The following is a 17,625-nucleotide window of genomic DNA, read 5'->3' on the forward strand; positions in this document are numbered from 1 at the left end:
GGTCAGTTGACACCTGTATACACAGCGGGTTGTGTTACAGGAGAGGGATTCTGGGCTTTGGGAACCCAAATTTTTTATAATGAGCAGTAAGCCTGCTTAGATATTAAGCCTGCCTAACCTTTGCCGCAAAGGGGAACACTAGCCTTATCTTCCAAGACTCTTCCCCATACAGATATCCTTGAAAAGATAGTCCAGAACAAAGGCAGTCTGTGCCTCTGCTCATAAGATGAGCGGACACGAGGAAGACTCTTGGAGAATTGTCTCCCAACAGGTTATGTCACTTGCTGGTTATGATTAAGAATCAAATTTTGCTTCCCTCTGAGTGTTGATTGTGGGTTTGTTTATCTGTTTGTTTGTTTGTTTCTAATGCAGGTATCAGTAACGCTTATCTCACAAAGATAAAATGCGTTAATCCATGGTAAGTGCTTAGCGGCTGCCTAGTATCTTAGTGGTTGCTGGTTTAATGCAACACAATGGCAATGGATTGTGCATAGAAATTTCTTCTTATCTGCCTCTAACCCACAGTCCAGTCTGCTTAACAAGCACAGAGGCAGCCCAGTGTGATTTCCAAACTAAGCGAATGTATGTAAGAGCACAGTATAGAAGAAAGAATCTTAGCTCTACAATTCACCAAGTATGTAACCTTAACCCCACCCATTAAAGAAGAACTTACTGACCAGCAATCATGTACCAGGAGCTGTAGACCTGCGAGTTCCCTGCAGCTACTCACAACTCCGCATTTGGTCCATGAATAGGAACAGGCAATGGCCTATTGAAAGTCTTCATCTTAGAATTATGTAACATGGCCTCTTGAGATCTAAGAATCTTAGACTTTGAATGGAAATGATTGGTGTGTGAGAATCCCGGTTCCTTAAGAATATACTTTTCTTCCGTGAATCTGAGTTTCCCAACCTTAGCAATCTGAGATATGACTTAGAAACACTAGGAAAATCTCTCTCCTTACCCGACGTCCACCCGCCAGTTGAGAGCTCCTGCCTTCACTTGCTACCATCTTATCCACACATCCACTGTATATCCATCTTATTCCCTACTCTCCCTTTCCTTTTTCTTTTGTTAATTTAATCTATCTTTGATCTGTTCACTAAATGGATACTTCTGTGCCTACCATGTATGAATCATGCAGCTGAATGTACTCCAAACACAGTAGGTAACTGTAAGAGGCACCAAAAATGTTGAGGTTATAATATGATCCAGGTTCGTAAAGAACATCAATCTAGTTGGGATTTCTGAGACATTCATACGTAAAAATTTTAAAAGAAGCAAACAAAATTATGCAATCATACAACACACAGGCACATATGGAGCCAAATGTCCATTTTTCTTTTGCAAATTCATCACTGCTCCAGACTCAAGTCACTAGTATTAGCACATGAATTGAGTACTGAGACTTGGAGACACCACTATATGGTTTGTTATTTGGGCTGGATAACAGATACACTACGTACTGGTAAACGTGCTCGAGTCTCTACTTAGAGTTGCAGAAGGAGCGCGTGGGGCAGGTCATAAGCAGGGCCTGGCTGCATCACTGTCAACTCTCTGGTAGAAATAGGGCAGCAGTGTTCGAGAACAGCAAACACCTCTGTTATCCCTAGCCATGGGGCTGGGTTGGATATGTCAAAGGGAAAATCTGTCTTCTAAGACCCTTGAAGAAGTAGGCTGTGTTGATAGTAATAGTTTGGTAACCTGCACTGGGCCAGATGGTGCTTAGTAAGTGTTTGTTGAATGAATAAAATGAATGTACCGTCATCAATATCAGTGGGATTTTGCTGCCACCCTTCATCTTGGACACTGAAGGATCCTGGGCAAACAGCCCTCCAAGAAGACTCAAATTGTTCCATTTCCCATTATGTCTTTGTGTTATAAACCACAAAATCATGTATAAGCCATGTGGTGCTGACAGCCTAATTTCAATCCTGAAAGGCTCCAGGAAACGTTATGTCTACTCAGGAGACTCACAATCTGAAATGAGACTCACAGGCATTGTTAGCCATCAAATGCCAAGAAAAGGGGAAGATTTCCCTCAGGCAGCAGGCTCCCTAGCTCTTTCCTGCAGACATTCCTTCTTTTGTTCTCAGAGTTTGGACTGTCTATCCCAGCACAGCAGGGTGTCTGGGAAGCCCTCTGTGCAATCTCTGAATTTCAAAGAAAGCAGGAAGCTGCTTTGAGGGAAAGAACAAGAGAATCTACTTCAGGCAGAGTGCAGCCTGGAGATTTTCCACATTACATCTTATTTTAAGTAATATACTCTGTTGTCATCCTGAGAAGACATCAGTATATATCAATAGGATTATGTCCTTCAAGCCCTAGGACAGTTTATTCATTTTTATATTTACTTAATAAACATTTATAGATTTTTTACTAGTTACCAAGCATCTACCTATTTACTGTACGTATACTGTCTCATGTAATCTTCAAAACTCCCCTGAGAGGTAGATAGCATTACTGTCACTACAGATGCATTATAGTTCAGATCAGGAAAATGGGCTGAGAGAAAAATTAAGGTCAGAACTCAGAAATTGCAGAGCTAGACTTTGGACTTGGAAGTGTCTGATGTTAAATTCCATATTCCCTTGTTTGGAAACAGTAGTGACCATTCCACTGCCTCAAAGCCACCCTTCTGTACATTTATCCTGAGAACAAAGAAAATTGAAAGGTTATTCATCATACACATTCAGTCCATCAATGAGATGAGCCTTAAAGGAGATAGGAAAGATACACAGAGGTAAAAGAAAAACTGAGAATATAGGCTGTCATAGAACAAACTAATATTGTTTAAAATTTTTGATTGCTAACCAATAATTATAGCTTTATTATCTTTCAAGTCTTCTTCCAGAATCTTACGAATAATGTTGAGAGGGCACACATTTTTGTCTCTGATTTTAGTGGGAATTTCTCTAAAGTTTCATCCTTCCTTGACTGTATCATTTCATAGTTTGTGACACCAATATGCTGACAGTTGACAAACCTCTATATCCAGTCCAGAACTCCCCTCTGAAACCCAGACTTGTGTAACCAACTGACGACAAAACACCCCCACACGAAGTCTAACAACCATAGCAAACCTAATGGTTCCAAAATGGAGTTGCAGATATTTTCCCTAAACAAGCTCCCCCCATAGCCTTCCCCATCTCAGGAAATAGCAATTCCATCCTTTTGGTTGAGAATCTTCTTTGACCTCTCTTTTCCTATCCCCAACCTCATCCTTAGAAAATTTTGTTGGTCTTACCTTCAACATATATCCAGAATCTAATGGTTTCTAAGCATCACCATTGCTACCAGCCTGGTCCAAGTCCCTATGACAGATTGGATGGTTGCAAAAGTTCCTTCTAGTTTCCCTGTTTTTGCCCACATCCCCTTTAGCCTAATCTCAACACAGCGGTTGGGAGTGATCCTATCTCAGCATCCCCCAATGGCCCGTTGAACTGAAAGTAGGAGTTAAAACCATTCCAATGGCTTACAAGTCCATCCATGATCTGACACCCTACCACCATCTCCCTGCCTTCCCTGTTACCTCTCTGACATCACTTCATGCTGCTCCCACCCCAGGTTGCTCAGCTCCATCCATCGCATATTACATTCCCTCTGTCTCAGCTGACTTTTTCCCAGATGCCCACATGGCCCACTCCCTCACCTTCTTCAGGTTCTTTCCCTAATGGCAATTTGCAGTAAGGCCTTCCCTGGCCACCAACCAAAAATAGCTGTGCCTGCCATTTCAGATGTTCTTTATTCCCCTTTCATGCTTTACTCTCCCTCTTAGCACTTATAAATATCAGCATGCTAAATAAGTTACTTATTTGCCTTCTGTATTAAACATCAGTTCATTCCAATTTAGGTTCCAGGAGGGCAGAGTTTTTGTCTATTTTTTTCACTAGTGTATCCTCCCGGGTTGAAAAGTACCTGGTACATAGTACACTCTCAAATAACTATTTTTAAATAAATCACCCAGTTAAAGAATAAATTTGTTGTTGGTTTAAGGTAGGTATTTTTAATTGCTGATAGGAAGTTTCCTGACATCCTCTTTTTTTTAAGTGTTGGGTATTAATTTTTACCAATACTGTCTCTTCATTCGTTGAGATTATCACATACTTCATTCTTTCAATTATTAATATGAAGAATTTACTTATAAATGCCCTGCTACTAAATCATCTTGCATTCTTGAGATAAATGCTACTGACAGTAGATGATTTGTAGACATGCTTTCAAATTCAATCTGCTAGTTTGTATTTTAGTGCATTTTAAAAGTTTTTTTTTTTTCTTTGCATGTGTTATGTTTGTCAGAGCTGTGAATAAGCATATGCTATCTTTATAAAATGATTTGGATACCTTGTCATATTTTTCTAAACTTTTTTACAGTTTCTGTAATAAAGGTATGTTAAAAAAGATTTATTTGTCTCCTCAAAGTTTTAAACCATTTAAACATTTTTCCAGGTAATTCTTTGATAACTAATCCATTTAGTCCTTCATTGTTGATCTATTCGAGTTTTCTACCTGTTTTTTTAAATTTTTTAATTTAATATTATTAACTTTTTTATACAGCAGGTTCTTATTAGTCATCAGTTTTATACACATCAGTGTGTACATGTCAATCCCAATTGCCCAATTCATCACACCACCATCCCCATCCCCGCCCCGCCACGGCTTTCCCCCACTGGTGTCCATACGTTTGTTCTCTACATCTGTGACTCAACTTCTGCTCTGCAAACAGGTTCATCTGTACCATTCTTCTAGGTTCCACATATATGCGTTAATATACGATATTTGTTTCACTCTTTCTGACTTACTTCACTCTGTATGACAGTCTCTACGTCCATCCACATCTCTACAAATGACCCAATTTTGTTCCTGTTTATGGCTGAGTAATATTCCATTGTATATATGCAACACATCTTCTTTATCCATTCATCTGTCAATGGGCATTTAGGTTGCTTCCATGACCTGGCTATTGTAAATAGTGCTGCAATGAACATTGGGGTACGTGTGTCTTTTTGAATTATGGTTTTCTCTGGGTATATGCCCAGTAGTGGGGTTGCTGGGTCATATGGTAATTCTATTTTTAGTTTTTTAAGGAACCTCCGTACTGTTCTCCATAGTGGCTGTATCAATTTACATTCCGACCAACAGTGCAAGAGGGTTCCCTTTTCTCCACACCCTCTCCAGCATTTGTTGTTTGTAGATTTTCTGATGATGCCCATTCGAACTGGGGTGAGGTGATACCTCATTGTAGTTTTGATTTGCATTTCTCTAAAAATTAGTGATGTTGAGCAGCTTTTCATGTGCTTCTTGGCCATCTGTATGTCTTCTTTGGAGAAATGTCTATATAGGTCTTCTGCCCATTTTTGGATTGGGTTGTTTGTTTCCTTAATATTGAGCTGCATGAGCTGTTCATATATTTTGGAGATTAATCCTTTGTCCATTGATTTGTTTGCAAATATTTTCTCCCATTCTGAGGGTTGTCTTTTGGTCTGGTTTATGGTTTCCTTTGCTGTGCAAAAGCTTTTAAGTTTCATTAAGTCCCATTTGTTTATTTTTGTTTTATTTCCATTACTCTAGGAGATGGGTCAAAGAAGATCTTGCTGTGATTTATGTCAAAGACTGTTCTTCCTATGTTTTCCTCTAAGAGTTTTATAGTGTCCAGTCTTACGTTTAGGTCTGTAACCATTTTGAGTTTCGTTTTGTGTATGGTGTTAGGGAATATTCTAATTTCATTCTTTTACATGTAGCTGTCCAGTTTTCCCAGCACCACTTATTGAAGAGACTGTCTTTTCTGCATTGTATATCCTTGCCTCCTTGGTCATAGATTAGTTGACCATAGGTGTGTGGGTTGATCTCTGGGCTTTCTATGTTGTTCCATTGATCTATGTTTCTGTTTTTCTGCCAGTATCATATTGTCTTGATTACTGTAGCTTTGTAGTATACTCTGAAGTCAGGGAGTCTGATTCTTCCAGCTCCGTTTTTTTCCCTCAAGACTGCTTTGGCTATTCGGGGTCTTTTGTGTCTCCATACAAATTTTAAGGTTATTTTTTCTAGTCCATAAAAAATGCCATTGGTAATTTGATAGGGATTGCAGTGAATCTGTAGATTGCTTTGGGTAGTATAGTCATTTTCACAGTATTGATTCTTCCAATCCAAGAACATGGTATATCTCTCCATCTGTTGGTATCATCTTTAATTTCTTTCATCAGTGTCTTATAGTTTTCTGCATACAGGTCTTTTGTCTCCCTAGGTAGGTTTATTCCTAGGTATTTTATCATTTTTGTTGCAATGGTAGATGGGAATGTTTCCTTAATTTCTCTTTCAGATTTTTCATCATTGGTGTATAGGAAGGCAAGAGATTTCTGTGCACTAATTTTGTATGCTTCAACTTTACCAAATTCATTGATTAGCTCTAGTAGTTTTCTGGTGGCACCTTTAGGATTCTCTATGTATAGTATCATATCATCTGCAGACAGTGACAATTTTACTTTTTCTTTTCCAATTTGTATTCCTTTTATTTCTTTTTCTTCTCTGATTGCTGTGGCTAGGACTTCCAAAACTATGTTGAATAATAGTGATGAGAGTGAATATCCTTGTCTTGTTCCTGATCTTACAGGAAATGCTTTCACTTTTTCACCATTGAGAATGTTTGCTGTGGGTTTGTAATATATGGCCTTTATTACATTGAGGTAGGTTCCCTCTGTGCCCAGTTTCTGAAGAGTTTTTATCATAAATGGGTGTTGAATTTTGTCAAAAGCTTTTCCTGCATCTATTGAAATGATCATATGGTTTTTATTCTTCAATTTGTTAATATGGTGTATCACATAGATTGATTAGTGTATATTGAAGAATCCTTGCATCCCTGAGATAAATCCCACTTGATCATGGTGTATTATCCTGTTGATGTGTTGATGGATTCTGTTTGCTAGTATTTTGTTGAGGATTTTTGCATCTATATTCATCAGTGATATTGGGCTATAATTTCCTTTTTTGTAGTATCTTTGTCTGGTTTTGGTATCAGGGTGATGGTGGCCTCATAGAATGAGTTTGGGAGTGTTCCTTCCTCTGCAATTTTTTGGAAGAGTTTGAGAAGGATGGGTGTTAGTTCTTCTCTAAATGTTTGATAGAATTTACCTGTGAAGCCATCTGGTCCTGGGCTTTTGTTTGTTGGAAGATTTTTAATCACAGTTTCAATTTCATTACTTGTGATTTGTTTGTTCATATTTTCTGTTTCTTCCTGGTTCAGTCTTGCAAGGTTATACCTTTGTAAGAATATGTCCATTTTTTCCAGGATGTCCCTTTTATTGGCATAGAGTTGCTTGTAGTAGTCTCTTAGGATGCTTTGTATTTCTGCGGTGTCTGTTGTAACTTCTCCTTTTTCATTTCTAATTTTATTGATTTGAGTCCTCTCCCTTTATTTCCTGATGAGTCTGGCTAATGGTTTATCAATTTTGTTTATCTTCTCAAAGAACCAGCTTTTAGTTTTATTGATATTTGCTATTGTTTTCTTTGTTTCTATTTCATTTATTTCAGCTCTGATCTTTATGATTTCTTTCCTTCTGCTAACTTTGGGTGTTGTTTGTTCTTCTTAATCTAGTTCCTTTAGGTGTAAGGTTAGATTGTTTACTTGAGTTGTTTCTTGAGGTAGGATTGTATAGCTATAAACTTCCCTCTTAGAACTGCTTTTGCTGCATCCCATAGGTTTTGGATTGTTGTGTTTTCGTTGTCATTTGTTTCTAGGTATTTTTTGATTTCCTCTTTGATTTCTTCAGTGATCTCTTGGTTTTTTAGTAACGTATTGTTTAGCCTCCGTGTGTTTTGTGTTTTTTATGTTTTTTCCCATGTAATTGATTTCTAATCTCATAGCATTGTGGTCAGAAAAGATGCTCGATATGATTTCAATTTTCTTAAATTTACCGAGGCTTAATTTGTGACCCAAGATGTGATCTATCCTGGAGAATGTTCTGTGTGCACTTGAGAAGCAAGTGTAATCTGCTGTTTTCGGATGGAATGTCCTATAAATATCAATTAAATCTATCTGGTCTATAGTGTCATTTAAAGCTTGTGTTTCCTTATTAATTTTCTGTCTGGATAATCTGTCCATTGGTGTTAGTGAGGTGTTAAAGTCCCCACTATTATTGTGTTACTGTCGATTTCCTCTTTTATAGCTATTAGCATTTGCCTTATGTGTTGAGTTGCTCCTATGTTGGGTGAGTATATATTTATAATTGTTATATATTCTTCTTGGATTGACCCATTGATCATTATGTAGTGTCCTTCCCTGTCTCTGTAACAGTCTTTATTTTAAAGTCTATTTTATGTGATATGAGTGTTGCTACTCCTGCTTTCTTTTGATTTCCGTTTGCATGCAATATCTTTTTCCATCCCCCCCTCACTTTCCCTCTGTATGTGTCCCTAGGTCTGAAGTCGGTCTCTTGTAGACGGCATATATATGGGTCTTGTTTTTGTATCCATTCAGCAAGACTGTGTCTTTGGGTTGGAGCATTTAATCCATTCACGTTTAGGGTAATTATCGATATGTATGTTCCTATGACAGTTGTCTTAATTGTTTTCGGTTTGTTTCTGTAGGTCCTTTTCTTCTCTTGTGTTTCCCACTTAGAGAAGTTCCTTTAGCATTTGTTGTAGAGCTGTTTTGGTGGTGCTGAGTTCTCTTAGCTATTGCTTTTCTGTAAAGCTTTTGATTTCTCCATCGAATCTGAATGAGATCCTTGCAGGGTAGAGTAATCTTGGTTGTAGTTTCTTCCCTTTCATCACTTTAAGTATTTTGTGCCACTCCCTTCTGGCTTTTAGAGTTTCTGCTGAGAAATCGCTGTTAACCTTATGGGAGTTCCCTTGCATGCTATTCGTCGTTTTTCCCTTGCTGCTTTCAATAATTTTTCTTTGTCTTTAATTTTTACCAATTTGATTAGTATGTGTCTCAGCATGTTTCTCCTTGGGTTTATCCTGTATGGGACTCAAAGCACTTCCTAGACTTGGTTGGCTATTTCCTTTCCCATGTTAGGGAAGTTTTCAACTATAATCTCTTCAAATATTTTCTCTGGTCCTTTCTCTCTCTCTTCTCCTTCTGGGACCCCTATAATGTGAATGTTGTTGTGTTTAATGTTGTCCCAGAGGTCTCTTAGGCTGTCTTCATTTCTTTTCATTCTTTTTAATTTATTCTGTTCCGCAGCAGTGAATTCCACTATTCTGTCCTCCAGGTCACTTATCCGTTTTTCTGCCTCAGTTATTCTGCTATCGATTCCTTCTAGTGTAGTTTTCATTTTATTTATTGTATTGTTCATCTCTGTTTGTTTTTTCTTTAATTCTTCTAGGTCTTTGTTAAACATTTCTTGCATTTTCTCGATCTCTGCCTCCATTCTTTTTCCGAGGTCCTGGATCATCTTCACTATCATTATTCTGAATTCTTTTTCTGGAAGGTTGCCTATCTCCACTTCATTTAGTTGTTTTCCTGGGGTTTTATCTTGTTCCTTCATCTGGCACATAGCCCTCTGACTTTTCATCTTGTCTATCTCTCTGTGAATGTGGTTTTCGTTCCACTGGCTGCAGGATTGTAGTTCTTCTTGTTTCTGCTGTCTGCCCTCTGGTGGATGAGGCTGTCTAAGAGGCTTGTGTAAGTTTTCTGATGGGAGGGACTGGTGGTTGGTAGAGCTGACTGTGGCTCTGGTGGGCACAGCTCAGTAAAACCTCAATCCGCTTGACTGTTGATGGGTGGGGCTGGGTTCCTTCCCTTTTGGTGGTTTGGCCTGAGGCGACCCAACACTGGAGACTATCTGGGCTCTTTGGTGGGGCTAATGACAGACTCTGGGAGGACTCACACCAAGGAGTACTTCCCAGAACTTCTGCTGCCAGTGTCCTTGTCCCCATGGTGAGCCACAGCCACCCCCTGCCTCTGCAGGAGACCCTCCAACACTAGCAGGTAGGTCTGGTTCAGTCTCCCCTTGGGTCACTGCTCCTTCCCCTGGGTCCTGATGCGCACACTACTTTGTGTGTGCCCTCCAAGAATGGGGTCTCTGTTTCCCCCAGTCCTGTGGAAGTCCTGCAATGAATTACCACTAGGCTTCAAAGTCTGATTCTCTAGGAATTCCTTCTCCTGTTGCTGGACCCCCAGGTTGGGAAGCCTGACATGGGGCTCAGAACCTTCACGCCAGTGGGTGGACTTCTGTGGTATAAGCGTTCTCCAGTCTGTGAGCCACCCACCCAGCAGTTATGGGATTTGATTTTACTGTGACTGCGCCCCTCCTACCGTCTCATTGTGGCTTCTCCTTTGTCTTTGGATGTGGGGTATCATTTTTGGTGAGTGCCAGTGTCTACCTGTCGATGATTGTCCAGCAGCTAGTTGTGATTCTGGTGTTCTCGCAAGAGGGAGTGAGAGCACGTCCTTCTACTCCGCCATCTTGGTTCCTCTCCTCTACCTGTTTTTAAATCAATTTGATAAAACATTTTTTCTCAGGCAAAATTCATCCATTTCACCAAAATTCCAATTTATTGTCATGGAGCATTATATAGTGTATTTTTCAAAATGTAAATGCTTCTATTTATTATTATAAGTCCTTTTCATTTCAGCTTTCACACGTTTGGGTTTCTCTTTTTTCTCTCTTTCAAAAGAGAATTTCAAATGTTTGATTTTATTCTTCTTTTCAAAGAAATAGCTCTTGGATTCAATCCTATTCTGTTATGCAGTTCCTTAATATTTGCTTATATCTATATTATTTCTTCATATTTCTTTCTTTAAGAAATACACACGCTTCCCATGGGCATTTTAATTTACTACCTAATTTTACTTGTCTTGTTGTTCTTCCTCATCTTATTTTCTTTAGTCCTCTCCCTTGTCTTACAAATCATCCTCATCTTATGGGACATTGTCACAGATTCTTCCTTCTAGCTTTCCGCTCTTGTTTCATAAACATCTTGTCTTATTATATCTCATAGACATTTTCAAGAGTTTTCCAAACATTTGAGGAGATTTCCATAATAAGTCATTTACAGAGGCCCACTCTTCCTCTGAGTCTTTGGGTCAATTGATCTTTCCCTATTTTTATAAATATGGGGGATTTGGCTTATTTGTTGCTTGTGTGGGTTTTTGTTGTTGTTACTTGTTTTTCCTACGTAATAGCCTCATGTGTACCTGTGGGCAGGATGCGTGGTGGTGCTTGGCTTCGTTCACAGCCCTTATGTACTAATGGAATCCCTTCCTCATAGTGTTATCAGGAACACATATCCAATCACAATTTCTTGTGCTGGACTGCTTTACTCTTGTGTTCTTCTGCTGGACTAGATGGGATTATATCTATACTCTTCTATACTCATAACTCAGAATGTATTTAAAACTAAGTCTGTAGTCTCAACTTGTGTTACCAGGAGTGTTCTGCCAGCATCGACCCCCATCGATGGCACTTTCCTAGTGCCTAGGGGCCAATATCTCTTGGAATCATTTATTCATTCATTCAACAAACATTTGCTGAATACCTCACGTGTATAAAGCAGTGCTCCCAGCATCTGTCTCTCTGTATTTTCTGAGAAGCTATTTTCTGAATCTTGCTAGTCTAAAAAGAATGCTCGAAAGATGTGAGCAGAAGGGGAAATATTTGCACTCCCTCAAAATAGTACCCATTTAGAAGAGGGACAGTGACAGTTCAGACTGCCACAGCAAATATACCATAGGTTGGGTGGCTTAAACAACAAACAGTTATTTCTCATAGTACTGGAGGCTGGGAAGTCCAAGATCAAGGTGCTGACATATCCCTTTCTGTTGAAGGTCCTCCTTCTTGGTTTGCAGATGTCTCTCTTCTCATTGTCTCCTCATGTAGCAGAGGACAAATTCTTATGCCTTCAGTGTTCCTCTTATAGGGTGCTAATCCCATTAATGAGGGCTCCACTCTCAGGCCCTAATTACAACCCAAAGCCTCATTTCCTAATACCATATGAGGGGGTACAATTTCAATATATGAATTTGGAGAGGACACAAACAGGCAGTGCATAACAGTTGGAGACCTCATTTTCTGATTGATGATGACCTGGGTCTCTGATCCAGAAAGAAACAGGAAACAAAGGAAGAAGAATGTTCCTGCCTCTTTCAGGCCAGTGGCACTGCTCTGTTTCATGACGTGGCACATGATTCTGACACCAGTTATTGTTATCAATCCATCTTCATCCATCTTAGAAGTCGTAGAAGTTAGAACTGTTCCTATGCTGGTGCCATAGCATGTCTTACAGACTGTGTTTTCCCAGTGCCTTTGTTTTTTCAAGGGAACAGTCAAATACATTTTTAAACTGGAAGCCATCCATGCTTTTCTTAGTATCCCCACTTCAGGAGTCTGGCATGTCCCTAGGCAAAAACAGATCCCTCGGCCGTATTCTAACTGTTGGGGCGCTAAAGAGGGCACCCATGAACTGTGAAACAGTTAAATAGATCAACTGTAATACTGGCCTCCTCAGAGTAGAATCGAGTTTCAACCCATAAAACCAACATTTCTGTTGAGCTTCAGCCGGGAGCCCGCTGATGCCCATCTGGATAACAGGCACAGCACGTGCTCGCAGGAACAGCTGCCTCTCTTTTCCTCCTTTGGCAGCCGGGATGTTGCAACTAAAAGGATCTGCTATTTCCATTCTAGCTGCTACAAAGTAGGAAGCAGTGCAAGGCATATAATTCTTCTCTGGCCCATGTAGTGTTGTCTGACAAGGGCACACAGGGAAGAGACTGACAGTCTCTTACCAGTTACAGATGCCACCTATGCAGAGATTCTGCTCTGGTGTGGGCAGCGTGGGTGCAAGAGAAGCATTTAGCGTCAGTCACGCCTTAAGAGTGAGAAAGAATGAGCTCTGGAGTCAGACATGTCATTTTAGCAAGTTACTCTTCTTTCATAGATGGTTTTCTCATGTAAAGAATGAAGATAACAATAGCTATCTCACAGGGACATGAGGAGGACAAATAAGACAGTATATGTCAAATTCCTGGCATTAAACACAAAATAGGCCCCCAAAGAATAATTCTGCTCAAGGATAGGACCAGGGTAAAGTGAGTGAGGTGTTCCCCGTGTGAACAAAGTTTAAGGGAACCCCAAAACCTCAGTAACCAAGATCAATACTATTTTAAAGCAGTATTTTTTTAATTATTGCAAAAAATCTAAAATGGAAAAATTATCTAAATTTTAAGTAAAGACAGATTCTGACCCTCCACTTTACAATCCTGTTTTACTTGCCTTATCCTAATCTTGGCCCTGCTTACTTGGCCCTGTAAATAAAGTACAACTTTATTTACAAAATCGGGAGTCAGCCAGTGGGCTGTAGCTTGTTGATTTGATTCTTTTTAAATGTTGCATTAAAATATTATTTATATTGACTACTGAGTTTTGGGCAGCCACCTTAAATTTTGTGTTGGTGGTAAATTCCTTTCCCACCTACCTTTACTCCAGGCTCTGATTCTCCTAAGTACCATTACTTAATAACTTATTACCTGCCATTTTCAATCTCAGTGAGAAAATCAACATGCTTTCTCTTCTCCATCCCCCCATGCCTCTCCTACCTTGTCCTCTACTGTGGATTGAGAATTCTGACCAGTATGTCCCTAGCTATATAATGTGGCCACATTTATTACATATTATTATAAACAAGTATTCTTACAAACATACTACATATTATTACAAACATGACTACATTTAGAGGAATGCCTCAAACCTTAATGCTCTGCTCAAGTTGACTTGAATAGCAGGAATTACTGGCTTTTCGTGAGGTTCCCTACAAAATCTTTCCACACTGTGTAGGGAGCTTTTAAGTATAATGCAAGCCAAATGTCCTCTAGGAGTAAGTGCCAAGTAAGGTCATATTACCTCTGACAAACTGTGATGGGGAACAGGGAGTCTTATAGCAGGCTCCATGGGGGATTCAGAGATGTGTAAAGTACAGGAGCCTTCAGGTACCTCCAGGGGTGGGAATGAGAAATGGGTATAAAATGATAATAATACTTTATTGTGTGGGTATTATGTGTTAAAGTCTATGTTATCTGTATTATCTCATTTAATCCTCATAAAACACTTAATGATATAGGTATTATCACTCCTATTTTGCTGATAAGGAAACTGAGGCACAGATTAACTTGTACCATAAGCTAATAAGTAGCATCTCTAGTGTATTTTATGTTTTACCACAATGAATTGTACACAGTGCTTTACATCTTAGAAAGCATTTTTACACATAATTTCCAATGTGGTCCCTTCTCTATCCCTGTGAAGTAGGCAAATGGTGTTTCCATTGGCTACAAGAGGAGCCTGAGGTTCACAGCAAGCAAGTGACCAAAAAATATTTTCTGATTCCAGTGTTCTATCCTTGACATGTTTGCTGTTTCTCATCTAGGAATTCTTCATCAAAACTCCCTAGCATCATAAATGAGTTTATTAAACTCTATCTCTTGTCTAGACTCATTGGGCAAACATTATGTTCAGTCCTCAATGTCAAGCTTAAAGGTTGCCTTCTGGGCTGGACCAGACTCCTCCATTAGCCTTCCAGAGCCCCTCCCCCTTCTCCTCACTACTCTATCCTGCATATCACTCTGTAGGCCAGCTTGCATGGACCACACCAAGGGGTGCCTCTCACTTCCTATTGGATTCAGCTTACCCATAAGGAAGCAGAAAGAGACGGAAGAGTGAGGTTGGGGCTCCCTGACTCCCTCCCTGTGAGGTCACCTCAAGCCAGTTGTCCCCACCACCAAAGGTCAAGGTTCTTCTGAAGGTGACCATCTCTACCAGACTCTCTACTACCTTTCAGACCCAAGGGAGAGACCAGTTCTACTGCCACTCACCAGGTTATCACACTATCTCTTGTGTTTTCCTACATTCCTCCAACATCTTTGTAAATAGTCCCTACTTAAAGCTTAACTTGTTTGGGCACATTTAAGTTAGTGGAAAGTATATATAACAATCCCAAGAGGGCAGACAGCAGAAGCAAGAAGAACGGCAGTTCTGCAGCCTGTGGAATGAAAACCATATTCACAGAAACACAGACAAAATGAAAAGGCAGAGGACTATGTACCAGATGAAGGAACTAGATAAAACCCCAGGAAAACAACTAAATGAAGTGGAAATAGGCAACCTTCCAGAAAAAGAATTCAGAATAATGAGAGTGAAGATGATCCAGGACCTCGGAAAAAGAATGGAGGCAAAGATCAAGAAGATGCAAGAAATGTTTAACAGACACTTAGAACACTTAAAGAACAAACAAACAGAGATGAACATACTATAACTGAAATGAAAAATACACTAGAAGGAATCAATACCAAAATAACTGAGGCAGAAGAACGGATAAGTGACCTGGAAGACAGAATGGTGAAATTCACTGCCACAGACCAGAATAAAGAAAAAAGAATAAATATAAATGAAGACACCCTAAAAAAACCTCTGGTACAATATTAAATGTAACAACATTTGCAGTATAGGGGTCCCAGAAGAAGAGAGAGAGAAAGGACCCAAGAAAATATTTGAAGAGATTATAGTCAAAAACTTCCCTAACATGGGAAAGGAAATAGCCACCCAAGGCCATGAATCACAGAGAGTCCCAGGCATGATAAACCCAAGGAGAAACATGCCGAGACACATAGTAATCAAATTGACAAAAATTAAAGACAAAGAAAAATTATTGAAAGCAACAAGGGAAAGACAACAAAAAATATACAAGGGAACTCCCTAAGGTTAACAGGTGATCTTTCAGCAGAAACTCTACAAGCCAGAAGGGAGTGGCATGATATATTTAAAGAGATGAAAGGGAAGTACCTACAACCAAGATTACTCTACCCTGCAAGGATCTCATTCAGATTCGATGGAGAAATCAAAAGCTTTACAGACAATCAAAAGCTGAGAATTCAGCACCACCAAACCAGCTCTACAACAAATGCTAAAGGAACTTCTCTAAGTGGGAAACACAAGAGAAGAAAAAGACCTACAAAAACAACCCCAAAACAATTAAGAAAATGGTCATAGGAACTTACATATCGATAATTACCTTAAACGTGAATGGATTAAATGCTCCAACCATAAGACACAGACTGGCTGAATGGATACAAAAACAAGACCCATATATATGCTGTCTACAAGAGACCCATTTCAGACCTAGGGACGCATACAGAGGGAAAGTGAGGGGATGGAAAATATATTCCATGCACATGGAAATCAAAAGAAAGCTGGAGTAACAACACTCATATCAGATAAAATAGACTTTAAAATAAAGACTGTTACAGAGACAGGGAAGGACACTACATAATGATCAAGAGGTCATCTAAGAAGAATATATAACAATTATAAATATATATGCACCCAACATAGGAGCAACTCAACACATAACGCAAATGCTAACAGCTATAAAAGAGGAAATCAACAGTAACACAATAATAGTGGGGACTTTAACACCTCACTAACACCAATGGACAGATTATCCAGACAGAAAATTAATAAGGAAACACAAGTTTTAAATGACACTATAGACCAGATAGATTTAATTGATATTTATAGGACATTCAATCCAAAAACAGCAGGTTACACTTGCTTCTCAGGTGCACACGGAACATTCTCCAGGATAGATCACATGTTGGGTCACAAATCAAGCCTCGGTAAATTTAAGAAAATTGAAATCATATCAAGCATCTTTTCTGACCACAACGCTATGAGATTAGAAATCAATTACAGGGGAAAAAAACGTAAAAAACACAAACACATGGAGGCTAAACAATACGTTACTAAAAAACCAAGAGATCACTGAAGAAATCAAAGAGGAAATCAAAAAATACCTAGAAACAAATGACAACGAAAACACAACAATCCAAAACCTATGGGATGCAGCAAAAGCAGTTCTAAGAGGGAAGTTTATAGCAATACAATCCTACCTCAAGAAACTAGAAAAATCTCAAACCTTACACTTAAAAGAACTAGAGAAAGAAGAACGAACAACACCCAAAGTTAGCAGAAGGAAAGAAATCATAAAGATCAGAGCTGAAATAAATGAAATAGAAACAAAGAAAACAATAGCAAAGATCAATAAAACTAAAAGCTGGTTCTTTGAGAAGATAAACGAAATTGATAAACCTTTAGCCAGACTCATCAAGAAAAAAATGAGAGAGGACTCAAATCAATAAAATTAGAAATGAAAAAGGAGAAGTTACAACAGACACTGCAGAGATACAAAGCATCCTAAGAGACTACTACAAGCAACTCTATGCCAATAAAAGGGACATCCTGGAAAAAATGGACATATTCTTACAAAGGTATAAACTTCCAAGACTGAACCAGGAAGAAACAGAAAATATGAACAGACCAATCACAAGTAATGAAATTGAACCTGGGATTTAAAATCTTCCAACAAACAAAAGTCCAGGACCAAATGGCTTCACTGGTGAATTTTAACAAACATTTAGAGAAGAGCTAACACCCATCCTTCTCAAACTCTTCCAAAAAATTGCAGAGGAAGGAACACTCCCAAACTCATTCTACGAGGCCACCATCACCCTGATACCAAAACCAAAGACACTACAAAAAAAGAAAATTACTGACCAATATCACTGATGAATATAGATGCAAAAATCCTCAACAAAATACTAGCAAACAGAATACAACAACACATTAAAAGAAT

This window comes from Phocoena phocoena, chromosome 8 (genome assembly GCF_963924675.1).
Source record: "Phocoena phocoena chromosome 8, mPhoPho1.1, whole genome shotgun sequence".
Classification (NCBI taxonomy): Eukaryota; Metazoa; Chordata; class Mammalia; order Artiodactyla; family Phocoenidae; genus Phocoena; species Phocoena phocoena.